Below are 23,852 nucleotides of genomic sequence, written 5' to 3'. Positions count from 1 at the left end.
ACATTCTGAGGGACAAAGGTTTCACTCTCTTATAGAGGAGATGAATCCAAGACTCCCATTGTTTACAAGGTCATGAAATTTGTCTCTGATTGTCAGCCTACAGAGTCTCTTTCAGAATTTCCTCATATTTCCCACCTCATTCCTTTTGTGCATTTAGTTTTGAACAGAGGAGGCTGTGACTTATCCTGCTCATAAAAGACCCTGCAGGATGTTTTAACACACTGAAGAAAGGTTTAATCTATTTCTGTTAAAACCTGGGAGAAACTTTCACCCCTTTCCAGGAGCTTCTGTCTCCTGGACTCTCTCTCTCTCTCTCTTTCCCTCTCCCTCTCTCTCTCTTCCTCTCCCTCTCTCTCTCTCCCTCTCTCTGTCTCTCCTTCTCTCCCTCTCTTCCTCCCTCTCTCTTTCTCTCTCTCTCTCTCTCTCTCTCTCTCTCTCTCTCTCTCTCTGTCTATGTATATATATTGTTTTGAGTTAACTGTTTACCTTTCTTAGTGTTACTGCAGTCCCTAAGCCCTGCCCTCATTGACTTATTTTTGAAGTGATAGTTTTCTTTTTTGGCACAGTAAAGTTTTATGATAAAAATGTAAAAGCTGCTTTACTTTTCTAAGAAAAAGGAAAAGTTTTCTAATTCAGGAAGTCTTTCTTAGTCAAACAGAAATTTAGAGGTTAGCTCCCTCATTTTAGAGCAGAGGAATCTGACACTCCAAATGAAGAAGTGAGTTTCCAGAAAAAATCAGGAAGAATTCAAGTCTCCCAAGCCTAATGTAGGAAAGTACCAATTAAACCTTCCCATCATGCAGAGAGTAGGACAGTCTCTCATTTTCCCTTAGTCCACATCAAGGGAATAAGAACACCTCCAAATGTGGTAACCTCTGTGAGCTCTTGCCTTGAAGTCTCCAAGACTGTGTGGCAGCAGCTGCAAGAGCTGTCAAGAATCCTGCACCTGCCTCAACCTGTTTGGCTGGATGTCAGGAGGCCCGCTCTGGGATGTCCCCTTCCCAGTCTATGGAGATTCCCTGGCTTATTTTAGAGAGTGGGGTCCTGATCCCCACCTAGCTGTAATGCATTCTCAGTTACCGTTAAACAGCTGCACCAATTCTGGCCTTTGTTGGAACAGAGAGTTTGTATTTTATCTTTCGCAACAAGCCTGCCTAGCCTCTTTCATGGTGTACTAGGCCATCTAAGTATGGAGGCTCTGGAATCTCACAGCTTAGGTTCAAATCCTTAGGCTGTCACTGATCAGATCCTAGGCTTGGGACCAATTATCCAACCTTTTTAAGATTCAGATTTCTCAACTATAAAATGAAGAAAATATTAGTACTTGCCTCATATAGAATTGACTTGAGAATCAGATAAACTGATAAGTAAAAATTACTGGTGTGTTCAAAACACTCAATAAATATTAGCCATATTATGTATCTCTATTCAAGGCACCTAGAGTGGGTCACTTTGATAGTTCTATCATAGTTCACTAGCTGTCACTGGTCATTGCTGGACTGTGGTCCCTAAACCACTTTACTTCCCCTGCTCAGGTATTTCAGAGAGGGCAACAAGGTGTCTCTCCTGTGCTCTGGAACAAGATCGATCAGTTACAATATGGTGTCTTCTAGGCACCACTGATGCATTTGCAAAATAGTGCTGCATCTTCTCGCTCCACATTCTGCTGGCGTTGGCTCATCTGAGGTCCCTCCTGTACTGCTGCCTCTTCTGCTGTGGGCTGCTGCCTCCACTGAAACTATGGATTATTCTGTAGTGACATTGGGGTGGGTGGAATGTCTGTGCTCTACTTTTTGAGTTGTACTTTATTGGAAATTCTTCTAAAGCAGTAGTAACTTATACCCTGATGTCTTTTAGTTTTTACTCACCTTCTGTATCCTTAGGGCCCAGATATGAGTCCCTGTAGTGCTGGAATGGTGGAAACCAAGCTGGTTTTGTCAGCTGAGGCTTTGGGCCTGACTCCTCTGAGGTAGAATTAACTTCCAAAATATTCCAGAGTGCCTTGAGCAAATAGATTTTAGTAGACAGATCTCTGGTTCACATGATCTTCCCAAACATGTTTGTACCCCAGCTGTGTGAGCCTACTAATGCTTATTTAACCTGACATGGAAGAATTCATATTAATAATACTCATCTGAGTGAAGTTAAGGAAGATGTTAACCCATTTAAGAGGAGGAAAGTAGGGTTCAGTTTATGTGACCAGCCAACATCTGAGCCATAATTAAAATTTTTTCTAGGCCTTAAAACTTGATATACAGGAAAGCTGTGGGACTTAGATAAAGGATTTTTCTTTAAGGTAAAAAAACTATCTCAGAGTAGCTAACTTAAAAATCTGGTCTTCCTAAGGCCTGTCAGTATTTAAATGACTGGTATTGGTTCTTATTTTTTCCATCAACTTTCAGCATCCCATAGAGCTGCCATTTGCTAATGGGCTAGGTGTGAGAGATGCCAAGGATAACAAGAAGTGATTTGTCAGCTTAAGGGATATCACTGGTTATCACAGAGTCTTTTTTTCTTTGGTATGAGCTGTAAAATCCATCTGAGTCACAAAGTCAGATGGATGACACTTGGTACATCTGCAGAAACTGAACATTTATGCCAATTATAGACTCTGTACATAGGGAAGAATGGAACTGATTTAGCCACTAGACAGCTCACCCTACAACTGAAAAAACAGCCTTAGGTTAAGGATACAGAAGGTGAGTAAAAACTAAAAGACATCAGGGTATAAGTTACTACTGCTTTAGAAGAATTTCCAATAAAGTACAACTCAAAAAGTAGAGCACAGACATTCCACCCACCCCAATGTCACTACAGAATAATCCATAGTTTCAGTGGAGGCAGCAGCCCACAGCAGAAGAGGCAGCAGTACAGGAGGGACCTCAGATGAGCCAACGCCAGCAGAATGTGGAGCGAGAAGATGCAGCACTATTTTGCAAAAATGGATTTTAAATTTGACCCGACCGTTTCCAATCTGGTACCATAATTCTTTTTTTTTTTTTCTTTTAGGCTTATTGAGATAAATTGCAACAAAAGGGTGGATTTTCCAAAATAGGAAATATATAAAAATATTATGAACATAAATACATATGTAACAAGACGTGCCATAAGGGATTAACAATGTATACATTGTAGTTCCTGCTCACAAATTTCTACAATCTAGTTCAAATAAAGATATATGCTTAGAAAAGGAACCAGTAATTCCATGAAGTAATTTAGTGCCAAATCAGTGGAATAGACACCTGACACTTAGGAAGGGCTATCCCTTTTATTTGGGATGTCCAGGGAGTTTTCCTATAGGAAAGGTGATCTAAGCTGAGCTCTGAAAGATGGGAAGGGTGGTATAGGTAGATAGTAAGAGGAAAGGCACTCTTTTATTAAAGAAATGAAGTAAGGAAGACTGAGACAGGAGAATACAAGATGTTTTGGGGGAACTGCAAGTGGACTGTTCAGGCTGCAGCAAAGGGATGAGTTCAACAAGCAGCAGTGGAAGGAAAGCTGGAAATGCAGGTTGGGACTTGGTTGTAAATTTTCTTGAGTGCTAGGTTAAGGATTTAGTATATTCTGGCATAGTCAAAAAGGGCACCACTGAAAATGACATACACAAAGTAATGCTTTGGGGAGTCAATTTTGGGTTCTAAGGGATGGGATCAAGGAGGAAAGGTAAAAGATATGCAGGCCCATTATCATATCTAAGAGATCTTAGAATATTGTGTGAGGGGATAATGGGTAGAAATCATAATGGTTGGTGGTTGATTTAGAAAGAAAAAATGTCTGAAGGTTGTGGGAATAAATAACTAAGTAAATAAATAAATAAATGTGTGAATGAAGTGTCACAGGCCTCGGTGACTTACTGACTATAAAGATGAAGGAAAGAGGAAAAGGAGGAGTGACTTCAAGATTTTAAGTCTGAAAATCTGTGGTTTTTGCTTGAATTATTGCTAAAACAAATGTCTTTTTTTAGAAGTAGACCTTTTCAACTCAGTAAATTAAACTTTAATTCCATTCAAATCTCAAGACCTATAAAGCCATCTATTGAGAGCAATTAAGATTAGGTATGTGAGGATGGGTTGCCCGATATAAAACATTTAGATACATGAAATATTATGTATTAATAAAACCACTGAGAATCCTGAGAATTTGTCAGAAATTATTCTCTAAAATGTAATTTTTATGTGGAACTTGCATTCATTTTTCTCTGATAAATCAGTACTATCCCGGGGGAATTTGTTTGAAAAGATGAAGTAGCTAACCCCTTAAATGGACAAGGTTTTTAAGCTAATTATTATTTTCTTTACTAAGAAATTTCCATAGTATCATTTGAAGTTTGAGATTGGTAGTAAAATGCTGACTGATTCCTTCCACATTGCTAAACAGTTCTGGAGTCAGATGGGGCTGAGTTTGAATCCCTGCTCTCCACTTAATAGCTATGTGATCTTTATCAGAACAGGGACCTTTGTAAAATAAGAAAAATGCTTTATGTGGACATGGTAAAGATTAAATGAGTTCATGTGTGTGAAATGCTTGCCACAGTGTCTGGTATATAGTAAGCTTTGAATAAATGTTAGGTGATATAATCTCACACAGACTTACCAGCTATTATGAACCCCAGAGCAAAATAGAGTCATATCTCTTTAAATATTCATTATACTATGACCTGGGACAGACACCTTGGCATTGTAAAAAGACTTTTGTCCTAGCTGAGCCGTACAAACCTTAGGCTCTCTCAGGTCTTGAGATTTGTGGCCATCATAATCAAATCCCATCAAGAGGAAATCAGTTGGACCATTGTCTGCAGCTTCTGGCCTAACTGGGTAGGTTTTGCTGTTGAAAATAGTGCTGCTTTATCCCTGGGCCCGGCTGGGGTTTCTCAGGTTGCTGGACTGTGTGTGGAGAGGAAGCGCTTTAGCTGGGGTTCCCCCAGTGTGGTCACCCCATGCAGACAGAGAGCTAGACCCTCAATAGCACGCAGCTCTTAGGTTCACCTATACACACACTCAAACCCACAAGTGTACATGCAACTATTTTTTTTTCCTGCAACAAAGCCACTGTGCCAGGGTGGCTGGTTCAAGTGCATTTTCCACACAACTAAGCCATGCCAAAGACAACTCCAGGTCTTGTTTGGAGCCTTGCCCTCTAGTCCAGAATCTGTCCCTCATGGTGAGTTTTCTATGAGCAGCCCATAGGATCCAAAACTATCAGCCAGCCTCGGCCACATAAACTTCTATCAGTTAGAGGTGTATGAATAACTGCAACCTCAGAGGAAACAGGAATGAGGTTTCCATCCCTTTTTTTTCTTTTTCCAGAAATTGCCTTAGAAATTGGTCTAAACTCATCCCAGTACCCTTAGACTTCTCTATTCCAAGGGCTATGGCATGGAGTATCTCCAGTCATGGGGAAAATTAAAAATGAAGCCTATTATACCTCTACCCCAGAACAATGGGTGCGTATTTGCCTTACATCCACTTAATTGACAATGGTTCTTCCCACAGTTAATTGATGTCTCCGCTTCTAGAAGCTGAAATAACTAGCAGTTTTTAAAATATATATTCTCTCATTAGAAAACTTCAAGTTCTGCCTTACCAGTCATCCCTCTACACCATTTTTATTATTATTATTATTGTTATCAATTCAGAATTGAAGAGCTAAAAAGCTCATTGAGAAGGCAACTTAAGAGGTAAATCTGATTTTAAATCTGGTGCTTTAGTCAATTACCATTGTAGCTTTGGTCTGTCATATATGTAAGGATATACCATGACCTTCTAATGTGGTTTTCTATCATGTTAACTTTTAGGTCCATTTCTGATGAACACAATTATCATTTTTTTCCTATTAAAAATTTCTCAGTCTTTTGTCCCTTTAAAAAAGCCTTAGGAAATTCTCATTTCTCATCATCCACCTGAAAACAAGATAACCTTCTTCTATCTGTGGCTTTAATAAAGGGAGAAAAAACCTGGTTGTTACAGTGTGATCATTGTGTAAGTTTGACATCTCCATCAACAAAAACACCTCTCCAAGCAAGGCTGTACTTAAAGCCACAGACAGACTTGTCAGTTAACTCAGAGACAGAAAAACTTGATTTCCAGAACTGTGATAAAACTGTCAGGGCAATGCTGCTTCCATGGGAATCAAAACAAACCCACTTGTCTGATTTTTTCCCAGACATAACTAAGAACTCCAAAGGTGAGCCAACCAGCTGAGTGAAAGACGTCAAACAATTGCATCACTATTTCCCTTGAAATTTAAGCCCTCTTAAATTAGCTCTAATTAAATGATGTGAATCCACTGTTCTACCATTCAGAAAATGGATTGCCTCGTAGTGTTTTTTCATGTTAATAAGAGAGTAGGAGAATGAGATTCTTTAAAAGAAAATTAAAAGCATGGAAGGGGCTAAAGGAAGTAGGATGATTAAAAAAAAAAAAGTTAAGGCAAGGCTGTTCTGGATCCCCTACAGATAAATGGACAGTGGTCCTGGATAATCATTCAGCAGGGGTTGACATAATTGGTTTATGGGATCACTCAGGTGGTGTGCTAGCCATATTGATTATGAAGTGATACATATAGATTATTAAATGACTAACAGTGCCTTTCACACCACACTGGCTGGCTGCATATATAGGCAATATCAAGTTATTTTTAAAAGACAATTTCTTAGGCAGTGTGTTTGTTGAGGGTAAGGGAGATTCATTAGGTACTCTGCTTTAAGTTATCCTGACAAATAGTGTTCTTTAAAGATCTAATAAAGTATTTCTGTACAAAGGAAATGTTTTGTGGAAGTGATTCTTGACACCATACAAGCATGTTTCTTTGATTGAAAACTGGCTACATTCTAACTAAATGTTTTATTGGAATATTTATTTCACACTTTAGGAAGAATCCCTAGAGTAATTCTTTGTGATTAGCTATGATTGCCTACATTTGAAAAATGAATAAAGGGACAAGAATTAAAGTGCAATTAGTAGGTTAAACCCCCAATCATTTATTCTTTTTCCCACATTGCCAGCACCACCATTGCTTCCAGAGATAATATTAGGTAAGGTATCTAACACCAAACCTAGGTACCTAGGTACCTAGTCAGCTTGGTACCCTGTTATCATTTATTGTTATTTTAATCTTTAATACAATTTGGCTGAAAATACAAAGGTAGAGATACCATTATAATCCAGCAATACCATTATAATCCAGCAAGCAATTTCACCTGAACAGAGAGAGATATGTGACACAAAATTCATGCTGTTTTTTTGTACTTAGATACACTCCTTGCACAGAGTGGCTTTTTTGTTTTGTTTTGCCCTGCCCTTTTTTGAGTAGTTTCTTTACACTTTACCAATGTGGTTCCTAGGTCAGTAACATTTGCATGACTTGGGAACTTTTTAGAAATACTAATTCTCAGGTCTATGCAGACCTGCTGAATCAGAAACTCTGGGGGTAGGACCAGAGTTCCCCAAAGCCCACTAAAGTTTGAGAACAGTGCAGTTTACTACACTACTATTCAACTCCCTCCTCTTATTGCTTGAAAGCACATCATTCATAGAGTGCGGCCATGACTTAACAGAAAATATATATGATTGCTTTTAATTAAACCTAACTTTGTAGTTTTGTTAGCACCATGCTCCAAGCAAATGAGTTAAGTAGACAGAGATAAAGGAAATAAGTGAATCCACCCTTCCCCCCACCCCCAACCTTTCCCTTTTTGGGAGAAAGTGTTTTTTTAAAGGCAGATAGGTCTGATTTTAATTTCTTACGTGTCTTAGTAGTTGTGGGACTTGAAACAAGTTTTTCAACCTCTCCAACTCTTGTTTTCTTCATTTAAAATCATACATTCTCCATGGAGTTGTTTTGTGGATGAAATGAGATCTGGCTAACACTGGCACATACAGTGCCTTTGTGTGAATTAGCAAAAGTGCCACTTTCTGGGTGGACCAGTGTGCCAGTTTGAATGTATTGTGTCCCCCAAATGCCATTATCTTTGATGTAATCTTGTGTGGGCAGACATTATCAGTGTTGATTAGATTGTAATTCTTTGAGTGTTTCTTTGGGATGTGCCCCACCCAGCTGTGGGTGATGACTCTGATTGGATAATTTCCATGGAGGTGTTGCTCCGCCCATTTGGGGTGGGTCTAAGTTGATCAGTGGAGCCATATAAATGAGCTGACATAACAGAAGGAACTCAGTGCAGCTGTGAGTGATGTTTTGAAGAGGAGCTATAGCCAAGAGGGACACTCTGAAGAAAGCACAGGAGCTGCAGATGAGAGACAGTTTGAAGATGGCCATTGAAAGCAGACTCTTGCTCCAGAGAAGCTCAGAGAGGACAAATTCCCCAACTGCAACTAAGAGTGACATTTTTTAGGAACTGCAGCCTAGAGAGGAATGTCCTGGGAGAAAGCCATTTTGAAACTAGAACTTTGGAGCAGACGCCAGCCATGTGCCTTCCCAGCTAACAGAGTTTTTCTGGACGCCATTGGCCGTCCTCCAGTGAAGGTACCCGGTTATTGATATGTTACCTTGGACACTTTATGGCCTTAAGACTGTAACTGTGTAACCAAATAAACCCCCCTTTATAAAAGCCAATCCATCTCTGGTGTTTTGCATTTCAGTAGCATTAGCAAACTAGAACAACCAGTTAGTAAAAAAATACTAATTTGTTAGGTCTGACATTGCTCCATGTTATCTTCTCAGGGCTTGGCTAGGAGAACCTGGGCTGGATTTTAGCCCTGACTTCTGCCCATTCAGCTGGGCACCTTTGTCCATGGCACAAGTATTTGCACAGTTCTTGAGTGAGATAATGTATGTAAAGCGATTGCATGTATCAGTTGCTTTTCATACAGTACATTACTTATGTAACATATTACAGACAGACATACCTTCCTTAGATGTATCTGTTACAGTTCATGGAAAAGAGCATACTTGGTAATTATTTGGTATCAATAAAGATGCTTAAACTGCATATTAGAAGCTTAAAATGAATCACTTTATTCGTCTATGCTCTGACTCATGCACCAGATTGAGGGGTTTCTTGAAAGCATTTAATTTTACCCTTAATGCAGTATAGATGTAGCCTTTATCTGGATCATTAAAAAATAAGGAAATCTGGAAAGAAAACTGGTTTCACATTTGGTTCCTAAGTACCACCCTGTCCTATCTACTGACTGATGAAATAATTTAAATAGTGGACCAACATTCCAAAATAGTAAGACTTAAATACACATGGAATGAGGAGAGGAAATTCCTTAACATGATATCATCTAGGTACAAAAGACTGATTTCAAATCTTTTTTAAGCCCAGGAGTCAATAAGGAGAAAAACCTGGGCTTCTGCAAAAAGAGGGTGAAAGTGGGAAACACAAGAAGGGGGAGGAGTGAACCTTTGTCTGCTTCACAAGTTTACCCTAACCCTTTCTGGAGATTTGTATTTAAGAACTTGAGTGTTCTCACCCTAGAAAAGACGGATCACCCACAGTAATACTTCGTTGTCTTAGATTTTGGTATTCACTTTCAGCACAGCTCATTATTACTTACTATCAGTTCCCTGGAGTAAGGAGCTGGAAACCTGTTTAACATCCATCATTAGATATTAAATTGGTGCAATAAAAATGATGGAACAAAGCACTGACTTTAAAAGCAACAAATTCTTTAAAGTCTACACTAAATCCTTGTCTAGCTATACAGTACAAGGTTACAGTATTGCTACTATAATTAAATTCTATATGAGGAAATGTAACAAGATATTACGTGGCCAAAGTAAAATGCTAACCTAAATAGCATTGTTAAAACATAATACTTAAAATAAAATTGGAAATCATTATTAGAACACTGCTCATGTTACAAGATGTCAGAACCATGCATAATGCACGAGTGGAACTGCTTGCTCTCAGAGACTTTACACAAGGGAATTTAAACTTGCTTCCATGGACATGAGGAACTGCTCTTTGAAGCACAGGCTCTGATGAGATTCTGTGGGTCTCTAACAGCATTCCAAGGGAATGTTCTCTTTCCATCTGATGCATATTTATTTATAGGGTGCTGAATGAAGGAGCATTTTTACTAAATGGCAGATTGCACCTCCACCATGTTTTTCATTAATCATCTTTTCTTTGGCATTTTCACCATTGCTTTATTATTGATCTGTTTTTTGAACCCTCTATGTGAATAAACCTACAATCACAAAATTACCCATTGATCAATGTCAGCAAACACATTCCTGCAAACACAACCTTTAACTCCTTTTCTCCCTAAACCCACATTCCATTTCATCTCTGGGGCAAAGACCTGAAAAAACAGATGATCTTTGTATTATTCCCTGAAGGTCAACAAATCCAGATTTTGCTACGTTTACAAAGCTGAACATAAAGCCCATCTCAATGAGAATACTTTTTCTCTGCTGCTCAGGTTTTAAGCCAAAAGGTTTTTCTTGGGCACTCTTAACATTTCCCTGTACTCTGCCAAAGACTGTGGATCACATATTGGTCTTTGTTGCCACAGAGAAATCACCATGTCTAAATTCATGCACCAAATACAAACATATTTATGCACACACTAACTTCTCTAATTTGGACATAATTAGAGAAAGGGCTATTTAATTAGTGAAAAGTCTTAGATTATAGATGGCTGATTACTTTTGAGTACATAAAATAATAGCAGGAAATGACTAACAGTGTTGCCAAGTACAGGACCTGCCAGGTCTGTTTAATGAATAGCTAAAGATCACTGAAATTAGCACATTAATTGTATGCATGTAAATTACTCCTGCTAAGTGCATTAAAATGTTGTTCTCTTCATAATAAGGTTGAAATTATTCATTTGGTTAGTACACCCTTTTCACACTTATTCATGAAAGACAAAAAAGTGAACATCAACATAATCCCTGCCTAAATTGTAACACACTACCAACTGCAGGCTTCCTTCCACGATTTACCATGCATGCAAAATACTGATTTATTATTAAAAAAAAAAAAGTCCAAAATGCTCATGTAATAAAACTCTTAACCCCATTTCCCACTTACTGTCTTTCAGAATTTCATAGATCTCAGGCTCCATATCAAACTCCCTGGGTTTGAATCCCAGCTCTACCATTTAATAGCAATGTAACATTGGGCACATTACTAAAAAACTTGTAACCTCAGTTTTCTCATCTGTTCTGCAGGATTGTTGTGAGGATTAAATGAAATGATGTATTTGAAGTGTGTTTCTCAAACTTCCTTGAAGACAAAAATCGCCTGGGGCACTTGTTAAAACCAGAGGTTTCCCAGGCTCCTCCTCTGAGGCCTCTTTGTGTGTGTGGGGGTGGGCTCGGAGGACCAAGGACTGCAGGTGATTCTTATCATCTGGGACAGTTTGGAAACACCTGGCTCATAGTAGTTTCTTTTCTTTCACACTCTGTATGTTGTGAGTTGCATTAGCCAGCCAAGACAAACACAGGAAAAATGGACTGAAGACATAGGAACCAAAGTGTCATTACAGCATTCAGCCTCCCTGACAACTTTTCTTTAAATACCTCCTGTCTAGGGGAGTTCATCATCTTATAGAGCAGTTTTCTCTACAGTTGTAAGGTTACATTGGTTCAAAAGGAAAATCTCTTATTGTTTAGGAATCTTTTTATTTTGAAGCTCTATCCATTCTTCTTATGGAGCAACATGGAACAAGTCTACTCACCTGTCCATTTAACAGTCTTTCAAACATTAAAAGAACTCTCTTATCTCCTCTTGATCTTCTTTTTTCCAGGCTAAATATATCAAGTTCCTTCATCTATTACTGGTATAGAACATAATTTCTATAGTTCTCACAGTCTTGGTCATCCTCCTCTGGAGCCAACTTCAGGCTGTCAATTTTCCTCTTAAGAAGGCTGATTTGTGACAGAATTGGATAAAATGCTATAAATTTCTGAACAGGACAAAATATAGACAAAACCTCTTTTTATAAAAGATGCCTAAAATAGCATTATCTGAAAAGAGTAGTGGACTTAAGTCAGAGGGCAAGTTCCTAACCCTAGTTCTTTGACCTCTTCCTTGATTTTGGGTGAGTCACTCAAAATTTCTAGACTCCAAATGACCTTATCTCTGAAACTGGGGTAGTGATATCCCTCAGTCTACACACTCACCTCACAGGGTTGTTCAGAGGAAAAATGTATAAAAGTGATCTGAATGAGAATGTGCTAATTTTATAAACAAATCAATAAAGCTATTTTCAAAATAATAAACACTTATTTCAAAATTAAAATACATTTTAAAATTAAAATAAACAAACAAAAAAGAAAATGGTTTGTCACCTGAAAATTCCATTTAAAATGAAAGGTATCTTAAAGTTTTTTGTTTGTTTGTTTTCTGCCTTCTGTAGAAACCGTATTATGCATTGGCTCATATCAAGCTTATACCGATATTAAAAATTCTCTAAGTTCTTTTTTTTTTTTTAAACACAAACTGTTGTCAAACCAGGTTGCCTCATGCTATGTTTGTGCAATTGACTTTTCAAACTGGAATGCTGAGCTTTACAATTTTTTTTTTTTTAATACACAAAGAAATGTCTTAACATATACATATGCTTCCAGGAGTAGTTTCTAGATGAGAGTCCATAGCCAGGAGACTGAATTCTACCTTAAAATTTTAAAAACTAACTTATGTCTGAAGAGAGATGTGGACACCACCTTCTAATCTCCTGAGTTTGCTGGAATTCTCTTCAGGGAAGAAAGTATGGTTTCTGGAGTGCCCTATTTCAGAAATACAGTATTTTCCTTCTCTTTTCTCTTGGGGTGATCTCAAGGTCAAGTTTACAGTAAACGAGAAGTAGGTCTGTCTCACATGAAAGGTTGGGACTTAGATTAATGGGAGAAATAAACTCATTACAAATATGGAGACTTAGCCTTGCCAATGTTTTCAAATAATATTTGACTATACCAGGAAATGTTTTTTTGTGTAATGATGAGAGTAAAAAGCAGGATACAAAATTATATATATATGGCATGATTACAAGTAAGCAAAATGTGTGTGTACATTTATGTATACAGAAAAATAAAGACTGGAAGGAAATAAACCAAAATGTTAAAAGTGATTATCTTTGGTAGTGAGATTACAGGTGTTTTCTTCTTCTTTTTAGATTTCCCTAGAATCTCTAAATTTTCTACAATGAACATGAATTACTTTTACAATCAGAAAAAAAGTTAAGAAATTGAAAGGAAGAGCATTGTTGCCAGGTGAAAAGTTGATGTTTATGTTAGAAATAAAATTTCATGAAAATGTTTTTTTACTAGTGCCAACTCTGGGAGGTGGGAAAAGGACTTTCCTTTATTCTACTCCCCAGTTCATTTCATCTGGCATATAGGAACCTCTTTTAATGACATATTCCAATGACAGAAAAGCACCTGGGGCAGCAGTCAAGGGCTATTGCATTACACTGTGACAAAATCTTTTGAAATGCTTTTCTGTCTTGATGATCAAATAGACAGCAACAGATGTAAAGTAAATCTTTTTTTTTTTTTTAAGTAATTTTTAAGCATACTCCTCCTGGTAGAAATACACATTGATTATAAAAATCTCTGGCCTTTTCCCAAATAGTCTTAGGATTCCCAGTTCCATAGTTATTTTTTTGTTTTTTTTAATCTAAATTTAGTAAATTAGGGCATTTACCTGACCCCTGGACCAAAAGCAGGAACCAGGTTTATTCGTTTGCTTTTTAAAAATTCATCTCTGTATCCCCAGTGTCTAGCTCAAGGCCTGAAAATTAGTAGGTGCCAGCAGGACAAGATAGAAGCAGGCCCTTAAGCAGGCTGACGAGGACCCAGAGCAAAGCTCTCCTCCCTTCTCATTGGGTTATCAGTGCCTTAAATAAAGGACAGAGAAACCCTAAGAGTTTTGGCAGAAGGGGAGTGAGTTGATCCTGCCATAATGTGGGCAAATTCTGGGAGGAGGCAGTATGTCAGGACTTGGGGAATCAAGCTGGAATCTCCTCCACATTGCTGTTGAACTAAGAGGGGCTTCAGACTTGGATATGTGGAGCAAAGACCATTATTAAAGCTCTCTGGCTTGTCACTTTTTAAGGAAAGGGATGGAGTGGCCTACAGATGGCTATAAATTTATTCTGAAATTGTTGAAAAAGGGTTGGGACAGGGCCCAGGCTGACATGACAAAATGACAAATATAGGAGTCATATGGACCCCACATTCACAAGAAATGGAGACAGGATCTTTGGCATACAGTATGAATTACCAGAACAGGTGGGCAAGGCAAGGAGGGGCCGGGTCTTGGGAACAAGTTCAGTGGGACTTCAGATAGAGTTCCATATTATTGGGCTGAAACTCTAACCTTATGACTGAGGTTAGGAATGTCCTTTAGGTTGAGGTTGAGGGCAGATGAGAGTCAAAGAGCTGAAGCGGTTGAGACAGTTGGCCTAGGGAGTCTGAGAAAACAGTGGATGGTATGAGGTAGGTGCCAAGAGGCCTTGGCTGTTTGACCTGGAACAGTACAGCAGGGTGGATCCTTTGAAGGGAAGCTAGAAAATACTACTCAGTAACCTCCACATACCTGCAACTTTCTGACATGCATAGAACTTGTGTTCCAAGATTCTTTTCATGTAGTAAAGTTGCAGAGATTCTTATGTCTTAAATCACTGGCTAGAGTATGTGAAGAGCCAAATGACTCAGTATGAAAGGTCAGAAACTTTTTTCATAGTGACACTCATGAGGGAGAGCTGAGTTCCTAATGCTGGAGTTTCAAGAGGAAAAACCACTTTTGACCCCTGACAGAAGGGCAAGAATTTCTAATGGAGATTCAAGCTAATATACACCAACTTTCATAGGCTTTAGGGAGTCAGCACCTTAACCCAAAGTAGTCAGTCAGTGGTGGGAATTTCAAGTACTGTGAGAACCTTTAGAGAAATTTGAGGATCAAATGGAGACCGCTCATATCTGGACAATCCAGACAACTCCATATTAAGGCTGAATGGGGTTTCCAGGGGATTCTCTGTCATCCCTGGAGAGAATCCGAGAGAGCAGTGCTAGATTACCCTTGTTCCAGGTTCCATGCCATGCTTCAGGAATCCTTTTTGAACTAAAGTCACCAAATAACCACTCTGTAGCTACATCAAGCCAATTCTTTGAAATCCAAGTTCTCTGGCCTGGACTCTGGCCCTCCCTGGGGCCTACTATAAATCTGCCAACCTCCTTCTAGTTCATTGTACCCAGTATCTCCAGATTTACTTTACAAAAACCCTGCTTCCATTGTATTTTCCTGTTGAGCAGTAAATTTTCATGACTTCCCGTGGAGCAGTGGGCCTCAAGATGTAGTTCCCTAACCAGCAATATCAGCATCACCTGGAAATTTGTGAGAAATGCAAATTCGTGGATCCTGTACTAGACATACTGAATCAAACACTCTGGTGGTAGGGCCCAGCATTCTGTTTTAACAAGCCTTCCAGGTGATTCTAATGCATGCTGGAGTTAGAGAACCACTCTCTCCTCTACAGTCTTCTGCATTTGACACTTAATTGATCCTGCCTTGTATTATGATTTGTGTTTGCTTGTCTAATCTGATCTCACCTTCAGAACTGTAAACTTCTTGAGGTCCAGGTCTGTGTATTTTCTAGATTGACTGGCTTGTAAAATCATAAAGCTGAAAAGGACCTGGAAAAACATTGGTCAGCCCCTTCATTTTGCAGACCTTTAAAGAACACCATGCACATAGTGGACTTTTATTTACCATTTGGTGAGTGAAATAACATGCTCACAGGGTTCACAGAGGTGAAAAGACTGCTGAGACCTTAGTGTCAATGCCTTAATATAGATTGTCCCTTTGGCACCCTCCAAGGGTCTGTGAATGTCTTGGGGAATGCCTTGGGTACCTTTGCCAGCTTTTCCCCCATGGTCCTTTGCATAGGCTTTAGAATTTGCTTGCTGAACACAAGGCAGCACAGTGTTTTGAGATACCAGTGGCAGAGCAGCTGAAATTAAGAAAATAAAAACAAAAACAAAAGAAAAAAATGATGTTATTTTTCTTGTTGCTGCCTTGAGATTCGGCATAAAGTGTGAGTCTGTCATACACAAGAAATAATCTTGCCTGAATATCTAAGGCATAAATAAAAATTAATTGCAGCACACAGCTGTTAATTAGCAGGCTTTGGAGCATTCCAGGAGCAGTTGCTCATAAATACCTACTCAGCTAAAGATCACTTGCTCATTAGGACATGCTGACATTGGCTATGAAGACAGTTGCTAGTAATTTATGTTTGTTGCATCTGCATGGTCTGGGGTCCAGACTGCCAGTGGTCACTATACTTGTAAGGGATAGGCTGTCTCAGCAAAAAGGGGACAAACTTGGCTTGTGAAACTAGTCTTTCTCCATCTCTGAGTATTCACACCTGAAAGAGATCCTTGCCCTTCAAGGATGGCTTTGTAGAGATTCTTCTAAGTGAATTGGGCTATGGATGTGGCAGACATTTGTGTGTATGTACCACTTGATGGCAGGCAGTAGATCATAGTGGTGTGCTAAATTCAGAAATAACTTTTATATTGCATTTTTATTATCAGTTCAATACTTTTTAGGGCTCTGTTAGAAGCTGTTGTGTTCAGAAGAAATGGCAAAACCTAAAAATGTCTTTGTTGTTCTTTAGAAGAAAAACAAGAACAACAAAAAAATCTTTATTTCTCAGACATGAGAAGAAATTTAGAAAGGCAGTTCATTTTCATAGATTAAATTTACGTTAAGAATGAAATGGAGGGAAAATAGGAAAAGGGTTGCTTTTTTCATTTTCTGTGGATAGGAGAGCAAAAACAGTTTTTTGTTGTTTTTCTGTAGGTCATGTTCATTAAAACAAATTCACAATGACTTTCCTAATTATTTTTGTAGTTGTGCTGGTATTTGGTATAAATAAGAGTGATGCTACTTGCTGTTTAGAAAGCTTCAGTGTAATTGTATTGATTGTAATATCAGAACTGCACTCCTGATTTTCCTGATCTTGTTATTTCTAAGTCCCTTCTCTTCTCACTATGACTGCAGTCTGTTCACTTTGCCTCTAAGGTCTCTGAGGCCAGGCTTGACCCGAGAGAAGAGGTATTTACAGAGCTCTGACCCAGCACTTGTTCCTCAGTGTCAAACCAGTGTGGCTTCTAGTCTGCCTTTGGCTTATGCCATAATTTCCAGAATTGTATGTCTCTTGTTCCTTAGATTCAGTATCTACCTTGAACTGTAGTTCTTGTACCAGGATTCTTGTCTCATCTCCCAAGATCGAGTTCTTGTCTTAGCGATTTGCCAGGTTGCCTGAGTCCCCAAAGACAGCATTGGACCCAACTTTACACTTGCCATTTCTCCTCTCCCTCAGCCAGTGGAGTGCAATCCCTGTGCCAGAGGCTGACTGAGGTCTTACTCTCTTGGATTAGTCTGTCTGATACTGTCTGCCTGAATTTTGGGACACTGGTTGCTTCTGGATTTCCTTGGCACCATGCTGCGTGCTTTCATATTGAGTGAACTTCTGCTATTTCATGTTTGTCTCCTGATGCCAATTTCCTGGCTGGATTACCAACTTCTATGTGCTGCCATATTCTTCAGATACTTTATTCTGCCTGCCAGACTGGACATCCTCCCAGCACCTGCAGCTGGGCCATACTCCCTGGTGGGTAGGCCTATTTTCAGGTCCCAGCTTCTTCCATTGTGACCTGTCCATGCAGTTGCTTTGTTTAAACCTGAAAAGTTGATTCATTCATTCAACAAATGTAAAATATGTCCTTAAAAATATATATGTATGAAATATTGTAGTTTAATATTTTAATTAGGTTGTGTTATATTTGAAAAGTTAACCTACACTCTTTTATTACTCTATGTGGATTGTGAAAATGGTTCCCTTTCCCCATTTAGATAATAAAATGCCTTTTAAATAATAAAATGCAAGTGAACCTCACTTTTAAAGAAAATTCTGAGCAAAATTCTCCTAGGAAGCACTTTATATTTAAGAATGTTATGATCTAATTAAATTCTGTCTATTGCTGTCCTGATGTCCAAGTCAGAAATGCTGGGCCTATTTATTGTGCTTACTTATTGCCCTCAGTGTGGGCCTAATCTAAACATGAGATGCTGAAGAGCTAGCAAAGAAAATTTATGTGTGTGTAAGCTTGTGTGTATTTGTGCTGTACTGTGTTGGGAACATAAGGGGTAAGGAAAGTGGAAAGCAACTTTGTCCACTTGACAAATGTAAAAGGGATCTCTGTTAATATAATAAACATCACTGATATGAGCCCTTATTATTCTATATTAGCAGTGTACACTTGGGTTATCTTACTTAAGTCCTCTTACGAAGGTACTAGTTTTGTTTCCACTTCAGATGTGCGAAAACTGGGGTTTAGAGAGGGTAATTGATTGACCTGAAGGTACACAGAAAATAAGTGCTGGGTGAGGGATTTGAACCCCACTCCTGCCCACCATGTGACTTCAGATTGTGTCCTTCAGATTATATAGCCTTTCTGAGAAGTAATAGAGAAGATGGGAGGAAAATAACTAATACTTATTAGTTACAATTTTCAAAGGGTTTTTATACACAGTATTTGCTTTATCTTCAGGAAAAAAAGTGTTCTCCATTTAAGGCAAGTGGAGGGTAAATGGAGGGATAAACAGAGACTCAGAAACATTAAATGATTCCATATTGTTATGAGTAGCTATAGTTTCTGCTTTTGACTGTTGTTCATTGTTCCATTGTGTGAGCCTGTCACATTATCTTGATAATGGGCATTTGGATTTTTTCCAGGTTTTTGCTACCATATACAGTGCCTCTATAAGCATATATGCATATTCTTAGTGTACATAATTTTGCATACATTTTTCTGAGGTATATATATGTTAAGAACATTTAAGGTGGTAAATGGAAAACCGGGCTATGGACCAATGATGAGAGTGTGTCGTGAACCAATAATTTTATGTAAATTAATTCTGTAAACCTGAAGTTAAAAAAAAATTCTGTGTACCTGAGATCCCCTCTTCTCCAACAACCTCCCCCCCCCAAAACAAACAAACAAACAAACAAAAAACCCACAATCACCTGACTTGGTGACTTGTCCAGGGTGGCAGAGTGGCGGGAGCTGGGACTGAAACCTAAGTTCTATAATAACAGACAACTTTTAGGCCTGTCCTACCTTAACATGTGAACATTATTCTCACCTTTCTACTTGGATGGCCAGAAAGCTACAGAATTTGTAGGTTTAGAGTAGAAATTATATACCACTGAGTTGCTAGTCTATTTTTGCAAAAGAGATTTGGTTTAAGAAATTAGTCAAGAGTGTTTATATTGCTTTGCCAATGGGCCTGTGTGCTGTTAAGCTTGAAATGAAAAGAATGGCTTCGTGGTTTAGTTTTATGAAGGTACCAAAGCTATAGAGCTATGATCGAATGCATATAACGCTGAAGGATCACAATTTAAAGTCCAATAATTCTTGCCATTTATCTTCACCAGAGGATCTCAAAGAGTTTTATGAGAAATTATAGACTAAGAATTTGGAAGAGTTATGTGCAGTTTATGGCTAAACAAAGCAGTGCTAAAGTTTTCTGGAATGCTCCAAGGCTGTCATTAGAGAAGGCATGAATTGAGCCCAGGATCATTGACTCTTTGCTTAGGAACCCTGGCAAGATTAGATGTGGTCAAATGATTCAGTGATTCCGAATGGCTTCAGATTGCCTTGAGTGACAATATTCCTTTTCCAGAGGCTCTGCTGATTGAAGGAATGCATGGTGGAACCTTTAAGGAACAGTAATATTGTGGTGGTCAGACTAACATAGGTTTTGTAATGTACTTTCAATCTAGTTTGTTTTTCTCCCTCTTAGGGGGAATTTTTAAGCACCATAATGATATGTGCCAACAGACTTTTAAATAGCACAAAAATAAAAGGCTATCCTAAATTATATTTGGGAGAAACTGTCTTTGAAGTATTTAGGTTAGTAAATAAAGACATCAAATTAATATAGACTATTTTAAGATCTAATGTGAAATACTGTAATAGTTTGGTGATCTTGTATGCTTTCTGATGGCTGGCCAATAGAATTTTTAATTGAGTTACTACAGAAAATTCTGCACAAAATATTATCAGATGTAACCACCCACTGTGTTATTTGTTAGTGTTTTATTAGACTAATCAAAGGTTATAACATCTTTTTTTCTATACTAATTTTCATCCAAGAGGGACAGAGATTTAAAATGAGATGATGAAACTTTAGAAAAGAATAAGGACTAAAGCTGGGATAATATTAAAATATTTTTATTTAGAAAAATAAAACTCTTTCATGACTACTTCATATAGTAGCCTTTTAGTAGTCTAGCCTTTTAATGATTAAAGAGTTTCTTCAACTTTCACATTCTGAAGCTTGTGATTAGACTGGAAGAGGAGTTGATGGTAAGCAGAGGTGCTCATGGAGAAAAGTCCTGTTGGCGAGCCTTAATGTCAATAATATCAATGCTTCTAGCATATTGACTTCTGGTAATAGCCTCCTAAATAAACAAAATATAGCTGGTAAGGCAGCATGAAAAGGTAGGGAAGCATGAGAACTTCAATCCAGCAGACGATCAGTCTATACATCTTCATTTGGACTTCCTATTTTTTTCATCTCTTCAGAGTCAGTGTATCTCATCATGCAACTAAGATCATCTAAATTCATGGTTCTCAAAGTGTGGTCCCCAGACCAGCAGCTTCAGCATTACCCAGGAGCTTGTTAGAAATGCAAATTTCTGGACCCTACCCTAGACCTACTGAATCAGAAACTCTAAAGATGGGACCCAGCCATCTGTGTCTTAAAATAACTTTATGCAATTATGATGCCCACTAACATTAGAAAACCACTGATTTAAATTATGTTTATCAGTGTATTTGATAATCCTAGTCAGTGAGATCCTCTTCCAGGGTCTGATTCATAGTAGGCTTTCAAATGTTACCCTGAGAGTATGCAATGCATTTAATTTGTAATACAACAGTCTAAGATGCTTACTATCATATTTTAGTTTCCTTTCACCATTTACATAGGCATGAATAGTTACTCTCACAGGTTATTGATTTTCTTTCTCTTTGATATTAGCTCTTCAGATTTTCATTTAATATGAAAGGTCATTTTCAAAGAAAATGATTGTTTGATGCTTTAGTTATGTAATTCTCTTGAAGAGGCAGTGAGAAGCAGGGTTGTTTTATGCCAGTTTATTTCTTGCTCATTTCTAAAGAAGGGTAGTCACTTCACTGTCAATAATGAGTAGTGAGTTTTTTCTCTAGTCTCTACTGCAGAAGTTCAGTGGCCAAGGTGGTGTTGTTTTAGGACTTCTAAGTTGCCTTTGAGTCAGCTTAGACAGCAGATTCATCTAAGGGCTTTTATGCCCTCAGCTTTGCTTAAAATAACATGTGAGAATGGAAAACTGGAAAAAAAAAATCACAAAGAAAGTTGAAGCATAACAGGTTTGTGAAGACAAATCAGTTCATACTATAACGTGAATTCTTATTATATATCCAATAATTTCTAATGTTTGAAATCCCGGGGAATCATGGACTTCGATTTTAGTGAGATTATGTGGTATAAACCCTTTTTGCATCTTGTCAGGCAAAAGACCCTTGTGGGTTGAACAGCATTCCTGCACCAACTCACACTGTAGAAGGTGTTTCTCAGAGCAGAGGCACCAAAAGTGAGACTCAGGGCCTGAAGTCAGCCTGGGTGTCTGCCCTATCAGAATGAGATAGCTGATCGCTGGTAAAAACTTGAAATCTAGGGATCAGTGAGATTTGGGGGAGGCTCTGTATAGAGGGAAGTGAGGGGGGGTAAAGGAATAGGATGGGAATGGTCAAGGGGTACTGAGAGTCTACCAGGAAGTGGGTCTAGAGGAAGCCAGGGTTCTGAAGATCTGTAGGGCTTCTTTAGGTAGAATTGCTTCTTTTGTTTCTAGGGGGGTGGGAGAGTTCTTCCAGTATAAATTTCTTTTCTGAGTGAAGCCAGCCTCCGCTCAGGATTGGTAGCAGGATTTAGAGCCAAGTTCTGACCAGAGCTGCTCAGCTTTGTACCCCTAAACTCCAGTGTGTTTGCTCAGTCAAATAGAGGAGAAGCCCAAGTAAAATAAGAGCAAATTGGTTGGGCTTAGAAATTATCCACAGGAGGGGCAGAATATAAAGACTTATATTCTGAAATTGGCAAACATTGCCAGACACCATGGAGATGCCAGATACCAAGTGAGTAAGGGTTCCTGGGTTTGAGGAACCTCTATCTAAACAGCTTTTTATCATTCAATGGGATGATTATCTTAGGTTCAGAATGCCATGTGAGAATCGAAATCAATTTTCTTCTGCCTGAAGAGATCAGCTAAGGCTGCTTAGAAGAAGTGACAGTATAGTGGGACCAGGTAGTGAAGAGGGGAAGAGACATTGCAGGCAAACAGAAGAGTGTTTAAAAGGATACAGTGCTCTCAGGAAATAGCAAGTGGTCTATTTTCAAAGCAACATAAAATGTCTGAGAGTGAGTGACAGTGTTCAATCAGATCACAAAGGACATTGCCTGTGATCTTACTAGGGGGATAGGGAGGACTGGCTTTAAATAGGGGTGTGAGAAATTTGTTTTAGAAAGATCATTCTGGTTCCTTTGTGGAGAATGGATTAGAGGGAGCAGAGACCTGACTCAGGAAAAAGTCTTGTAAAAGTGCAGGTGAGGCAATGATGAGGGCCTGATGCAGGGCTGGGAAGGTGAGAAGCAAGGTTGACTTTTAGAGGCTTGGATTTTCTGTGCTGACTTCTCTTTTTCAATCCTGTTCCCACCTCCTCGAGGGCTTCTGTAGTTCTTCCTTCTGTAGTTGCTGATTTGATGGTTACTTCTGTTAGAGGGGACAAATAGAACTTGAGCCTATATTCATTTATCACATGAAACTTAACTTTCCTAACAGTATAGAACTGAAGCTGATAGAATTCCATGATAATATATTAGTAAATAAATTCTCTCCTTAGATGCTACCTTTTTTGACAAGTAATATCCTTTGAACTTGGCATATAATTTAAATGGCTCACATCAAATGCATTAACTTATTCATAATTCTTTTGACACTTATTGTATGAAGGCACCATTAGCTTCATTGAAGTATAACCAAGAAGTACTGCGTGTCCCCTTATAGAATTCATCAACCCTGCTTTATTCTCTACAGCCACAAACCAAGGAACTTTCTAAAAGCATTTAGTTCAGGTGACTTGATGTCTAGTCCAGTTTTGCTGCTAAACTAGTTGCATAACTTTAGGTCAGGGGTTGGCAAACTACAGCCCTCAGGCCAAATGCCTGTTTTTGTAGATAAAGTTTTATTGGAATGCAGCCAGGATTATTAATTGTTTATGGATGCTTTCATGTTACAGCAGCAGAGATGAATAGTTGTGACAGGAGCATATGGCCTATGGAGCCTAAGGTATTTACTATCTGGCCCTTTACAGAAAAAGTTTGCCAACCCAGCTTTGGATAAGTCATTATCTTACTTGAACCTCAGTTCCCCCATCTGTAAAATTTGGAAGATGAACTAGGTGATCTGCAGGACTCATACCCTCCTTAACATTCTGTTACTTTAAAACTCTTCCTACAGAGCAGTCTCATTTCTCATTGGTTATTGGACACCGGGACATAAACCTACTCATATATTCCTTCATTTATTGAATTTATTAGGCACCTAATCCACATTGGTATACTAATAAGTCTAAGAGAGTCCCTGTCTTTGAGAAGCTTATAATCTAGTTAGAAGATATAATCACAAGTTTTAGAAGTCAAATAGTAATAGAAAGTTATAAGGGATAACATACCAAATTAAGTGATAATGGTTACAGGATTTCAGAGCGGAGAAATTGCTATAGGATGAAATGATTGGGGAAGACCTTTAGGAGAAAGTGAGATATGA

The sequence above is a fragment of the Choloepus didactylus genome, chromosome 1, assembly GCF_015220235.1.
Source record: "Choloepus didactylus isolate mChoDid1 chromosome 1, mChoDid1.pri, whole genome shotgun sequence".
NCBI lineage: Eukaryota > Metazoa > Chordata > Mammalia > Pilosa > Megalonychidae > Choloepus > Choloepus didactylus.
This window is presented reverse-complemented; position numbering follows the sequence as displayed.